General features: G+C 37.8%; 1 pseudogene; it reads right to left on the bottom strand.

Moving 5' to 3' along the window:
* Nucleotides 1-8,246: 8,246 nt before the first annotated feature.
* LOC105724996 (nucleosome assembly protein 1-like 1) lies at nt 8,247-9,343 on the bottom strand (annotated as a pseudogene).
* Between the last annotated feature and the right edge of the window lie 4,063 nt (nt 9,344-13,406).

Here is a 13,406-nt window from a genome sequence, read left to right as displayed (position 1 = left end):
CTTTCTTTAAGTTTCCTTCTCGGCTCTGCTGCAATAATTCATTCCTAGCTGCATCAAGTGTATTATAACTCTGAAAGCAAGAGGAAAATGATTGGTTCTCAGGTTCACTGATTTCTTTTTGCAGCACAAATGGACATTCTTTACAGAGAGCCCTGCCATATAGCCTTAGATATGGAGGAGAGGAGTTGTTATCAAATAAAGCTGTGCTCCAGCTGTCCTGGATATCAGTGTGTCTTTAGAAGCAGTAGAGTCTGTAGAGACCAGCAAGAATCATCTACTTCAAGCATCATTCCTGTCCTCCACTTATCGTCCAGTTCACTACACGATGAGCAAGCACTTTTATGTGCCAGGCACTATTAGAAATACTGAAATGAACAAGCTCACCAATATTTGATAAAAGAAACAACCTAGCAAAAACCCAGGGGTCCTAGCTGATGAGCCATTTTGAATCTCTTATTCATATGCTCAGGAAGAAAATTAAGTACAGGTTCAGAGAAAGATTTTTGAAATCAGGCACACCTGACTTCCCTGACAAAGTTTTTTGGAGATGTGGAGGACGAGGCAGTGTAAACCAGACCCAGAGGTGTAGGCAGGAGCTGTCCAGGATTAAGAAAGAACATGTGTGAAGCACCAAGCCAGGAGATGCCAGTGCTTGTTTTAAGAGACAAAAAGAGAATAAGACTTGAAGCTGAAGAGGCTGGAGCCAGATGCAGTAGGGCCTGATAGGATATGTTAGGATTTTGATCTTTGTCTTAAGAGCAAAGGGAAGCTGGTGAAAGATTTTAAGAAAAATGTGGAGGAGTCAGTAACATGATCAGATTTGCATTTTAAAAAAATTGCTGTGGCTGCTATGATGAGGAAAGAATTAACAAAACGAGGAAATGCAGGAAAACCACTCAGGAGGTTCTTACACAGTGTTTTGCACTTAGTAGTAAGCCCTCTAAAAATAAGACCGACATAGTCATTATTAATAATTATAAGCCTAGATGGGTGCAGTGGTTCACACCTGTAATCCTAGCACTTCGAGTGGCTGAAGTGGGTAGATCACTTCAGCTCAGGATTTCAAGACCAACCTGGGCAACATGACAAAACCCCGTCTCTACAAAAAATACAACAACAACAACAACAACAAAAAATAGCCTGGCTTAGTGGCATGCGCCTATAGTCCCAGTTACTTGGGTGAGGCAGAAGAATCACTTGAACCTGGGAGGTCGAGGCTACAATGAGCTGAGATCATGCCACTGCACTCCAAGCTGGGTGACAAAGTGAGACCCTGTCTCAAAATAATAATAATAATTATTATTATTATAAGCCTGAATTACATAATCTTACTCTTACTCCCTGCATGAAATCTAGACACTTTTGCATTCACTTTAAGCTCTCTACCAATTACTTCTTTATCATAAACAGTACTGTTCAATAACTTTACATTTCATTTCATTGCTCTATTTCAGACATTATGCTTCATTTTAAAACTCTTCCTGTTCTCTGAACACATTTTACATTTTTGCTCCAAACCACAGTTCTTGCCCATCTGAAAGCCTTTCCCCACTCTCTGCCAACAATTATTTTCCTCTTGCTCTAAACTCTGCTAAAGTCTTTCTGGCCCACTCCACATAGCCTGATATTCCCTTCATTTCATCATTCTTTGGTAATAACAGAGAACTCTAAAGCTATAGTTTGTATTGGAATGAGTCTTTATGTTCTTTTCATGTTCTTTTAACTTCTTTTGAACTCTTAGAAATCAGAGACTTGAGGTAATAGGCATAAAGGATAACTTATCTTTTTAAGAAGCTTAACATTTAAAAAAAAATAGTAGTTGGAAATGATCCAAAAATGTAGGTTGTTCCGATAGAGAACAGAAATGAATGCAAAATAAAAACTGTTAGAGAAGAAAACATAATTGTTATGTGTTGGGAAAAATAGCTAAAAATGATAGGAACTAAAATGTATTGAGTTATTACCTAGTACCAATCACGATTCTAAAAACTTGGCATATATTATCTCATTTAATTCTCACAACAACTCTATGAAGTATAATTCTTATCCTTGTTTCATAATGTTGAATAATGTGTATCACCCAGTCCCCTAAGCTCTAAAGAAAAAGAAAATTTTCTTGAGCAGCTAATTATTGAGCCTTAGTTTTGCCATGTGATGAGGAGGAGGGAGGGTCGCTAGAAAAGCTGATAGCAGACAAATGGCTTCAGGTAATGAATTTAACTTCCAGAAGGAAAGATTAGGTAGTGGGAATTAGAGAGAGGAGATACAGGCAAGGAAGTGGGATTTAGAAAGGAAAGTCAACAATATATTTCAAGGAAGTTTTGTATATTCCTTCCCCATCTCCTTAAGAAACTTTAGTAAAGACCTAGACTGCTTTTTGTTTCCGAGTTTTTGTTTGTTTGTTTTGTTTTTAGTCTGGCCTTGATGGAAGGGTTAGATAGTCCAACTCATTCAGGTTTATCCAGAGATGAGTTCTCCCAGGATTTTGGAGGAATATAAATTGCAATAATTAACTTTAGACGAAGAGGTCCCTATTTCTCTGGATCAACAGGATAAAATAAGAGAAGAAGGATGGGAAGAGTTTTCTCTCTCTATGTTAGTGAAGGAAGACTTTGAAAGAGCAGACTCATGAGGAATGATGACAGTGCCATTTACTGAAAATGAAAGCGGGAACTTGGACCAGAAGTTTTAGAATCCTGAATGTATCAAAGAAATGTGAAGGCTGAGGCTTAGGGAGATCAAAGAGTAGAGGATGCATTGAGGTCACAGTTGAAGGAAAGGAGCCTGAATTTCCGCTAAATTTGGGCTAAATCTCCACTACTCTTCTTCCTCTTCCTTAACATTCTGCTCATTGGCTTACCCACCAACCCAGGAAACAAACTTACCTCCTTATCTTCAAGTTGCTGGAGGCAGGAAGAATGAGCAAGGTTTTGCTCAAGGAAGAGCTGTTGTAACAAAATAATTGTAATTTGTCTGATAGTGCAGGGAGAGAAACTCCATTTCTTCTGCAGAATTCAGGGCATCATTTGCATTTGAAAAAATAATCTCATTAGAGCAGTATGTTATATTATATTTTCCAGAAAAATGAGAAGAACCATAGCACTCTCTTGCATGTACAATGTGTACCCATACACAGACACACACACACACACTGAATTTTCCAATTAAAAGTACATATAATTCAATTAAAAAGCAATTAGAAAAGTAAGATAAATTGATCAGGGGATGTTCCTAAATTTAAACAGGGAAAGACCTGTAGAGGTTTAAAAATAAAAGGACCTGGGATTGGAAAAACGAACATTAGGGAAAGCTATATGGCAAGGTTAAAAGAATTGTGGAAATAATGCTATTTAAAAATAATTATGTTAGAAATCTTCCTAATGGGATTTAGTCCATTTCATTGACTTAGATAGTTAAAAAATTAATTCCTTTTTGTGGGAATTTTAACTGGGTGGCTACAACCAGATGCACATAAGGAATCCCCTCCTGGTGCTAGAATTGCAATCAGGATATTCAATTCAACAACAGAGTTCGATTCATAAATTGGGTAAATCTCCAATCCAAAGAGGTTCCATATAGCTACTATGCACCCAAAATTGCTTCCAGATGGTTTTCTTACTTTCACGTTATTCTAAGTGTTTTACTCTTGGTGAAACCTCTTCACATGCTAGGCTACTTGTCTACTTTCATTCCCCCTTACCCTCACCTCCAGAAATATTTTATCATTTTATCTTTTAGGTTAACAATTATGGAAAATAAAACTATTTTGATATCAAAGGATTTTAATTATCATCTTGTTCTATTTTCCCATTTTATAGGTTAAAAATCCAAGACTAAATAGGTTACTTTCCCCAGGATCATACAGCTGGTTAAGGGGAAGAGTGGGAAAAGGCCTAGACCCCAGGTCCTTCTACTGCAGGCCTCCAAATGTGCCACCAACTCTTCACTAACTTTCATGGAGTAACTTTCTCATCCTCTAATTTTCCTTCCCAGGAGATTTTGCCAGCTCATTATGGCTCCTTCGTGACATGGAGATCAATATTACACACACACAATATGTTTATACAAGTGCAATCTCTCATGCCCTGGTTTGTTTCCTAAACACATTTTGTGGCCTTTTGGCCTAATTTGCACATTGGGCATATGTCTCACTTTAAGTAGGCTGGCCCAAATGCCTTCCTTCTCCAGAGTCTTAAAATAGGAAAAAAGAATTCAATAGGAAATCAAAAGAGTACAAGAATATTTGAAATAATACAAATGCATAACAGAAAACTAGAAAAGTTATGATCCCATCGCCTCACCCAACACTGTAACCATTATGATTCATGTATTAGTCTGCTTTCATACTGCTGATAAAGACATACCCAAGACTGGGCAATTTACAAAGGAAAGAGGTTTAATGGTCTTACAGTTCCATGTGGCTAGGGTGGCCTCACAATCATGGTGAAAGGCAAGGAGAAGCAAGTCACGTCTTACGTGGATGACATCAGGCAAAGAGAGAGCTTGTGCAGGGAAATTCCCATTTTTAAAACCATCAGATCTCATGAGACTTATTCCTATCATAAGAAAAGCACAGGAAAGACTCACCCCCAGGATTCAATTATCTCCTGCCAGGTCCCTCCCACAACACATGGAAGCTACACTATGAGATTTGGGTGGGGACACAGAGCCAAAGCATATTCGTTCACTTCCTTCAGACTGTTCCTGTAGGCATCCCCTTTTTATTATCATTATTTTTCCTTAATTCAACTTAGTTCAAACCCAGTGTTGGAATAAGCTGTCTATAAACTGCCTTGTCCTTCCCTCGAATCAATGAAAAAGCATCCCAAGAATATCAGTACATCTAGAGCCTCACCCAACACATAATTGGGAGTTGGAAATAATTTTTCAGCCATCCTTTGGTTAGGAGGTTGTGGAAGAGATTTCTAATTGCAAATTTAATGTCCATAACTCCCTTTTATCTTTCTAAGAGAACTCCAATTTTATTGAAGGCAACTTAATGCTAAGCTGAAGAACCTATTTCCACAGCTATTCTTTTAGTTAGGATTGGTCATATCAAACAGATTTGGTGAAAGGATGTAAGCAGAAATCACAGGGTGGAGTACTGCAGAGAATGCACTTTAAAGGGTACTGGCTGACTCAGTTGATAAGCATATGTCTGCTTTCCCCTCTTCCTCCTTCCTCCATCCTGTACGGTGGATGTGACGGTTGGAGCTGCAGTAACTAACTGTGACCATGAAGCAATACTGAAGATGGAAACTAGATGCTAAGGATGCTGACATCTGAAAGAATAAAGGTGGGATTCGCTGACATTCTGGTTGCTTCTATATGAGCTCTAGACTAACAACTGCTCAATTTTCCATTGCTTGAGAGAAAAGCACATTTCCATTTTACTTAAGCCACACTTTTTATTAGATTGTGTTTTACTTGAAGGTAAAAAGTACTAGTTAATATAGGAGCCAAATAATCCTGAAATATGTACAAGGAAATCTTCCCTTGAATTCCATAATGGCTCCTCTGAGCCTGAATCTTTTGTTACCTGGGATTCCCCAGTCATCTCTATGCACCCCTACCTTCCATGTTGGTAACTTGGCAAAGCCAGAACCTCAGCTATTGGACTCTCTGGGCTTGACACTCTGGAATCATAGTGCTGAGCTCTTTTCCTCTACACTGCCACTGTTTCCAGCTGAATTCCCCAAAAGGTCCTAGCTTTGCCTGTGAAACTGTTGCTGCTTCCAAATCTTACCTGTCCTCACTCCCATCCCCACCCCAATTTAGTTTGTGCACCTGCTAAGGATCATCTTGGCCAGCTTTCTACCAAATGCTTAATAGAACATTTACATGTGGTATTTATTTGTAGGACATTCACTAACATCTTCTCAAATGATTTTTATCTAAGATTTCCAGATTTATTCCCCTCCTTCCTAACAATCTCTATCAAACCAAGTGACTAGTTCCCCCATGGTTCTAGTAAAGGGTAATCACTGTGAATTGGACTCAGCCTAAAATCTTTCCATAGATGGCTAATGAAGAAGCTTCTGTTTCTATAAAAAAAATTTTCCCAAAGGTTAGCGATAGAAATAGAGAGGGCCTATTCCATTTCATTCTTTTTACCTCTTTATCTTTCTAATTGAGTTATAACTCTGGCAACATACAGGATCTTCAGTCTTTAGGGTTCAGATTTACTTAATGGAGAAGTGGTAACTTTCTTTTTTTGTTTTATAAAATTAAATTAAAATTTAATTAAGGATTTCAAGTTACATACTTCAAATTTCTAGAATGGAATGGAATCATTCTGGAACTAGAAAACTGGCATAAATACTGACATCTCTTGAAACTTCAATTTTATAAAGAAAATTCTTCTGCAAACTACATCCCCATTATATAACAAGACAAAGTATTATCTACACCTTCACTTTGGCAATAGCTATTTCCTGAAATAATGAAAAAGATGATTTTGCTACTTCAGTTCATTAAAAATGGGATTCTATCTGTAAAGTTCAGAAAAAGCTGCATTTAGATGAATTATGGTTACCAAAAAAAAAGAAAAAGAAAGCACAGAGGGTCTAATCAAAGCAAAGGAAATAATTTTGAAAATAAAGAGAAAAAAGGTATTATAATTGGTTAAGGATTTCCAGTAGTAAGTTAAAATCTCAGGACAGGAATGGATAGCACTACAAACAATGTGTTCACATTCCAAGACCTTAACATTAACTTCTGAAAAAGGAAGTTTTCATCACCTCTAAAAATGAATTCAATGTAATTTTATTAAGAGTAGGAAATCTAGACCTTCCTCTAATGACAATCCAGTCCACCCTCACTGTCATCAAAAAAAGTTCAACCCCAAAATTACAATTAGCCTGAGGCATTGTAAACGTGGCTCTACAGTCTGAAATTTAATGACATCTTTTGTCAAAAATAGTCTGATTTCCACTTTAGTCTCATGACTACAATACTATATAGTGCTCTTCCTATAGTGTTTACTAAAATACAGTCATCAAAAATATCTGAAAAAAATTCTTGGGCCTTGTGAAATCCATCCATTTCTGTAAAAATGGGAGCCATACAAAGACCTAAAAGAATGTTGCCTGCCCAGATCCAGAGTAGAGGTACTTAACCTTCGTTTTCCAGTTTAGTTATCAAAGCGTAGTATGAATGAAATGCTGAGTGTTACACTGGCATTACAAATAGGCCTAAAATTTTGAGTTTTTAATGGGATTGAGAAGCATTTTATAAGATTTAACTCAATATGCCTTAACACATCCATGAGGTAGTTAAGTAAATAGTACTACCCATTTTAATACATAGTAAACAGAATCATGGGTAAGTGATATACTCATACTTTAAGCAATAAGAATTAGAAGAAACCACAGAAGCTTCAAGCCTTCTCTCTAGCTCTAACCCAAAGAAATGAACTTCAATTAAAAAAAAAGTATCAAATCACTTAAGATCTTCTTCTCTTTCTCCTTCTCCTTCTCCTTCTTCTTTCTTCTTCTCCTTCTCCTTTTTTTTTTTTTTTACATTTGCTTATTAAATAAAGCTGGTATCATTTTCTTCAATAAGGTGGTAAAAACTGAGTATAACCCTTAATTCAAGCTAAGCCTCTGCTTCTACCTGAATTGGTACAAAATTAAGACATTATCTTGCAAGAACTAAAATTGTATTTGAAATTTTTATTTTAGGCTGCAAAAGCAAGCAAACAAACAACAAATAATGAAAATAGGCTTGTCAGATGATGTAAATTCATCCTTTCCAGGGAAGCAGAAGGTAGACCCTACCACAAATAAAAGATATTTAATATAGGTTAAATTTAAAAGTACAGTTAAATTCAGGCTAACTTCTGAAAATCCTGTTTTATTCACCTCACTGTGATACCAGTAGCTATACTGAATCAGGTAACTTTCAGTTAACTATGTCACCTATAACACAATAATTCATTAACAATCTAATACAGTTATTGGGTGTGGTCATACTGGAAATTCTTAACCATATGGTTGTCTTGACATTTTTTTTAAATAATAAATTATCCTAGTAGAAGTCATTGCATTTCTGTAACAAAGTAATGAAAGGCACAGCTAATCCAAGCAGACTTAACCCTATTCAATAACCAGCTAAAAATATACTTTGTTCTTCAAGGAAAAAATTATGAAAAAAAAGTGTTTCCTTTAACGGTTGTTAATTCATAGATGTATAGATGTACTCCAAGAGCTACATAAAAATATTCCAGAAGAACCAAATTATGTAGTAGTGAATGAACATGAATGACAGAACTTGTGCATTCAACATATCTGGCAGAAAAACTAGTTAAAATGCTGGGTAGAACAAATTGGTCTTTAAAATATCAGTTTTCTGCCCTTGAAAAAATTACCTAGTCTACCAAGAAAATACAAAAACATAAGGCTGTAAGTAAATAAGAGTTGTGTTTAGGCTATCACAGTGCAGGTTATCCTCAAGGCCACATCCATTTTGCTTCACTGTTGCTTGCTCTCTGCTGGGTTTTGATCTTTCTTTGGGTCATTGTCTGGATCATTTTCCTCATCTCCTTCTTCATCCCCTTCCTTATCCACTTCTTCATCGTAATCATCATCATCATCTTCAGTAGCTTCTCCAGTAAAGTATAACACTGATCTTGGGATTATATGCTCACATAAAAAGTGACCAATTTCAAAGTCTATAGCAAGAATAGCTTCAGCAGCAGCATCCAGATCTCCATTATCAGGAACTTCAGGAGGGGCAGAAAAACTAAAGAAAGAGTCACTGGAAACTGTTTTAGTCACAGTACAAACTGCCCCACATCCCTTGTGTTTCTGCTTCTTCATAATGGTTTTCAAAGTGACATTCTTTCCTTTTTTTCAATCTATCTGGCACCCTGTACAGCCCATAATTTCTGGTCCATCAATAGAAAAGGGATCAGAATTATCTGGTTCTGACCTCATCCTATATGTCTTTGTCAGCACTTCATTTGTAAAATATTCACCAGGCTCAAAGTGGAATTCTAAGACAAAACTCATAGGCTGGCCAGCATCTGAGAACTTCATTTTAATATCTTTCAAGTGCTTCAGAATAGATTCATCATGTTCCTGAACCATATCACTGAGCAAGTCAACATTCTTAAAAACAGTTAACCAAAATTCAGGAATTCCTTTGGGGTCTTCTTTTTTTTCATCCTTTTTCATATCTTCAATCTTGACCTTTTCTTTCAACTCCTCCAAAATCTCATCGTCTTCATCTGGTTTCCATTCACATTCTTCTTCCATAGGTTCATAAACTAAATTAATAATCTCAAATCGCTTATCAAATAGAGACTGATAGAGAACATCATAGAGAAGTGATAACCTTCAAACCACTCTAAAATATTCAACCTGTGAATAGAAATAAAAGTAAACTATCATATTAAAATATTGGCTCCTAGATTTTAGTAGTAAATAATTTTTTTCCCTGGACCATCACTCAGTAACATTAGCTTTTGGTTATAAACCAGTTTGGACAAGTATTGTCTCCTTGGGTTCTAGTGGCTTTTACCCAAGCCCATAGGAAAGCAATGTTTCTGGTCCAGATTCCCTACTAATAAGGCATTAGCAGCACTACTGACTAATGTGATTTAAGATGGCTCATGAGTATGCCCACTTTCAAAAGAGCCTGACCTGAGACAGGGAAGCATGGAAGAGACCACTATGGCTGCCCTAGGAGGAATGGGTTAGAAAAGAATGACCTGGAGGAGATAGAAGGATTGATAAAGGACTCTTGGCACATGTGTCTCAGGCTCAGCTCTCAGGGACTCAATACCTTCAGCAAATTGGAAACTGGCATACGAGATATCACAAAAGTGATCTAGTCTGACAGGGGCAGTTCTAAGACTCAGAACACTTAATGGCTTCCTTCTCTGTCTTTAGGGAGTGCTTAAAAGATCTAATCCAGGGATTAAACTATTTCTTCCTTAGGGAATCTCATTTGCCTTTTCCCATCATTATGCAGAGCAGTTCTGCACTCACACACCCCAGCTTCCACCTCCAGATTCTATCCTCACCACCTATGATGACTTGGCAAACAAAGGGCATTCTAGCTACCAGCACTGCCTCTCAGAATCATATATAACATTTCTTTCACTTACACACAGATAAAAGACAAAATGAAAATAGTTCAAAATCAGTTCAGGTGTTGGAACTACGGGTGATTTTTTTCTTCTTTCTATTTTCAGTCTTCTCATATTTTATTTGATTATAATACATATTAATGAGCTCTAACATTTCCTGAGCACTGACTCTGGGCCAGGTACTGTGCTAAGCACATACATATATATCTCACTTAATCCTTTTTACAGATCTGTGAATTTACATATAAGGAAACTAAGGAAATTAAGTAACTTCTCAGTTGGTGCTCTGTATATGAGCCCTGGTCTATCTGACATTAAAGTCAGAACTCTTAACTACTACATTTATTTGGTTGTAAGATGTTGAAACTAGAAACTTAATCATGGATTTATTTTAGGGAATTCGACTGTTATAAAAATGAGAAGATGGCTGAGCACAGTGGCTCATGCCTATAATCCCAGCACTTTGGGAAGCCAGTTGTGGGGGCGGGCAGGATTGCTTGAGCTCAGGAGTTCGAGACCAGTCTGGGCAGCATGGCAAAACCCCATCTCCATTGGTTTTCCAGGGAAACCAATCCTGTGATTAGAGGATTGGAACTTTAAGTTCCACCATTCAACTTCCCAGGAGGGGAGACGGGCTAACAGTTGAGTTAATCACCAATGGCCAGTGATATCATCAATCATGCCTATGTAATGGAACCTCCAAAAAACCCAAGAGAAGTGGGTTCAGGGAGCCTCTGGAGAGCCGACCACATAAAGGTGCCTGGAGGGTGGTCTGCTGAGAGCAGACATGGAAGCCCTGCACCCCTTCCCACTTGCCTTGCTCTAGGCATCTCTCCGTCTGACTGTTCTGTATTCTTTATAAAACCCTTTACAGTGAATGGGTAAACACGTTTTCCTGAATTCTGTGAGCCACTTTAGCAAATTGATAAAACCTGAGGAGAGGGGTCATGAGTATCCAATTTATAGCCAGTCAGTCAGAAGTACAGGCTGTAACCTGGGACTTGCCATTGGCATCTGAAGTGAGAGGCAGTCTTAAGAGACTGAGCCTTGACCTGTGAGATCTGACTCTAACTCTAGGGAGACGTGTCAGAACTGAATTATAAGACACCCTCCGATGTCTAATGGAAAATTATTTGGTGTATGGGGAAATAAATCCACACATCCAGTGTCAGAAGTGTTGTGTCGAGTAGTGTGTGAAAAACCAAAGGACCAGTTTTCCAATCTCTTACATCTCCTGAAAAGAAATTTAGATTGTATTTCTCCTAAGCACCTGGATCATGGATTTTAAGAATGAGACTACCTGCCTTTCCTAATAGGATAAAGATGGGTTGGGGCATAACAGCGACTCTCTTTGGGGGCTGAATAGATGTACCTTATAGGGTGAAGTCTCCTGGCATTATTGTTGACAGCACAGCCAAGCCTCAGAGGAGAAACTTTCATTTCTTTTCATGTAATAATTCTAAGTATCATTAAAATTATTATATTATCAAAGTTCTGTTCATCATGTTTAAAAGCAGAAAAAGTATCTAGAAATTAACAAATGAAACTCAAAGAAATAAAAATACAGTCTATGGAGTAATAAAATATTTCTATAGCAGAAATATGTGGCCAGGCATGGCAGCTCATGCCTGTAATCCCAGCACTTTGGGAGGCCAAGGCGAGCGGATTGCTTGAGGTCAGGAGTTTGAGATCAGTCTGTCTAACATGTTGAAACCTTGTCTTTACTGAAAATACAAAAATTAGCTGGTTGTAGTGATGCATGCCTGTAATCCCAGCTACTCCAGAGGCTGAGGCAGGAGAATCATTTGAACCTGGGAGACAAAGGTTGCAGTGAACTGATATCACACCACTCACTGCATTCCAGCCAGGCTGACAGAGTGAGTGAAACTGTCTCACAAAAAAAAAAAAAAAAAAAAAAAAAAATTAAATTAAAAAAAAAGTGCCTAATATATGTTCAAGAAGCAAAGTGAGCCCTTCTGTTATTAGACAAATGGGTAAGTACAAGAGAGTGATTTTCACTGTACAGAGAATTCCTAAGCAAGGGGCTGTATTATAAGCTCAGGTGTTCCAAAGTGGTAGTCCCTGCTCAGAAAGTCATGGGCTATGAATCCTCAGGCCCGATTCTTCAGGCAAAATTGATGACTTCCAAGTTGAGGCCCAGAATATATACGAAATATCAGGTGAAATGAGAGCAATGAATCCAGTCCTGGCCAGAGACAGTGGTGTCTTCTCACTTCACCTCTGCCCAGTGTAAAGGTCTCCTTCAAGGTAGCCATAGCTATGATACCTCTAGATGCTACGAGCTCTCTCTCTCTAGGACAATGGCTTAGGTAGTGACAAGCTCTTGCTTATGTTGTACTGAAATCTGCCTTCTTTAACTGCTGTTCTTTAATCCAGCTCTACATCTTGACAGGGTAGAACAAATTTATTCTGCCTGTCACACAAGAGCCTTTTAAATATTTACCGACAAGGATATGGTATTCCTTTGACTTTTTTTTCTTCTACAGGCTAAATGTGATAATTTCTGTCAACTACTCCTGATTTCCTGACCCTTACAACCCCATTACTTTTCTTCTAGTTGGTCAAAATCCCCCAAGCATTGTGGTACCTACCACAGAACCCAGTACTTCAGTGTGGTCTGACCACAGCCCACTGCAGTAGGACCCGGGTTTCCTATAATCTCTCCTTCACTTCCCTTCATGCAGTCAAAGATTGGGTTTTTTTTTTCCATCAGACACATCATAATGTTGGAAAATATTCAACTTGTAGATGATTAAAGTCCCCAGCCCTTTCATATGAACAAGCACTGTTTGGGTAATCATCTCCATACTGAACTTATACGATGGTTATCTTTTTACCCTAAATATAGAATTCCACAATTATTTCTGATATATTCCATCTTATTGAGTTAGACAAGAAACTCCAGACTGTCTAGACAATTTTGAATTCTGATTTAGCTCTGTAGCTATAAGTATACTTTCCAGCTTTGTGTCACCTGTAGGTTTAGTAAAAATGCCATTTAACCTATCGATGCATTGCAAAAGGAAAGCAAACTTTTCTGACATTATTGAAAGTGTAGGCTTGGGTACACGATGCAAAATGACTTCTAAATTAGCTACAGCAATTTATAGACAGCCTTTTTCACTTCTCTCCAACCCACCTGCATGACATGTAATACAAAGCACACAAAGAAGAAAAGGAGTCCTACTTAATGTGGGTAGTGAGCAAGGAAGAAAACAGAAAGAAGTAGTGACACTACTGGTAACTCTCTCTCTATTCCATCCCTGGTCCCAAGATTGGACATTCTTGTAGT

Source organism: Aotus nancymaae, unplaced genomic scaffold (genome assembly GCF_030222135.1).
Source record: "Aotus nancymaae isolate 86718 unplaced genomic scaffold, 86718_ANA_hifiasm-v0.15.2.pri h1tg000011l, whole genome shotgun sequence".
Taxonomy (NCBI): Eukaryota; Metazoa; Chordata; class Mammalia; order Primates; family Aotidae; genus Aotus; species Aotus nancymaae.
Note: the sequence above shows the minus strand (reverse complement) of the source record. Positions and strands in the feature narration are given on the sequence as shown.